Source organism: Nyctereutes procyonoides, unplaced genomic scaffold, assembly GCF_905146905.1.
Source record: "Nyctereutes procyonoides isolate TBG_1078 unplaced genomic scaffold, NYPRO_anot_genome, whole genome shotgun sequence".
Classification (NCBI taxonomy): domain Eukaryota; kingdom Metazoa; phylum Chordata; class Mammalia; order Carnivora; family Canidae; genus Nyctereutes; species Nyctereutes procyonoides.
The window spans coordinates 8979624-8981168 of NW_026575139.1; positions in this window are offsets into that span (position 1 = coordinate 8979624).

The following is a 1545-nucleotide window of genomic DNA, read 5'->3' on the forward strand; positions in this document are numbered from 1 at the left end:
CCTCAGTTTCCCTCTTTGCCATTAACTTGTCTTCTATGTCACTCACTCGTTCTTCCACCTCGTTAACCCTCGTCGTTAGGACTTCTAGTTTGGATTGCATCTCATTCAATTGATTTTTAATTTCTGCCTGATTGGATCTAAATTCTGCAGTCATGAAGTCTCGTGAGGCCTTAATGCTTTTTTCTAGAGCCACCAGTAGCTGTAGAATAGTGCTTCTGAATTGGCTTTCTGACATTGAAGTGTAATCCAGATTTTGTAACTCTGTGGGAGAGAGGGCTGTTTCTGATTCTTTCTTTTGAGGTGAGGTTTTCCTTCTAGTCATTTTGCTCAGTGCAGAGTGGCCAAAAACAAGTTGTATTGGAACACGGGGGAGTATCACTGGTCCGTCCAGCTGGTCTTCTGGGGGAGGGGCCTGCTGTGCTGATTTTCAGGTGTTAGCACTTGGGGGAGCTGCTCTGCCCCTGCCTGCTGCCGGGCTCAGCGGGGGTTGTTTACCCCGTGGGGCCCCAGGAGGAACAGTCGCAGTTGCTATGGCAACTCTGGAAGCCTGGAGTCAGCCTCCGCAGGAACTACGGGGCTCTCCGTCCGCAGGGCCTGGAGGCTCCGGGGCGGGGCCGCTGATCTGCTCAGCTCGGGGCAGGAGCGTCCTCGCTGTCCTGGGCCCTCCCGGCCTCTGTATCAGGCATTCCTATAAAAAAAAATCTCGGGGCTTTTGGTGAAAAGGAGGGTGGGGGGGGTGGTTGTGTTTAGGAAACACAGCTGGCAAATTGAACTCCAATAAAAAAAATTTAAAAAAAGAAATGCAAATGGTCTAGAAGAGTCAAAGCAATTATAAAAAATAAGACCAAAGTTGGAGGGTTTATACTACCTGATTTTAAGATTTTTACTAATAAGTCTACAGTAATCAAGACAGTGTAATACTGACATGGAATCAATAGACAGAGCAACGGGATAGAACAGAGAGCTCAGGAACAGACCCATACTTACATGGGCGTTTCAATTTTCACAAATCAACAAAAAAAAATCCAATAAAGAAAGAAAGGATCTAGAACTGATGCTAAAATAACTAAATTCCTGTGTGACAAAAAATAAATTAATAAATCTCAACCCCCAGCCTTATATACAAAAATTAATTTCAGGGGCGCCTGGGTGGCTCAGTCAGTTAAGCGTCTGCCTTCAGCTCATGGCACCATCCCAGGTTCCTGGGATCAAGCCCCACTTGGGGGCTCGCTCTCAGCAGGGAGTCTGCTACTTTCTCTCCCTCTGCCATTCCCCCCACTTGTGCTCTATGGCTCTGTATCTCTCTGTCAAGTAAATAAATATTTTTTAAAAATTAATTTCAGATGGATCATAACCCTAAATGTAAATGCTAAAACTGTAAAGCTTTCAGAAATGACACAAAAAGCAATAAACACAAAATTAGACTTTAAAAAAGGGGGGGAAACACAGCTGGCCCTCTGCTAGTCTGAAAAAGCATTCAAGCTAGCTCAAATAGCCAAATACTTCCTCTTTTTCTTTTTCCAAATACCTCCTCTTTTTTTTTTT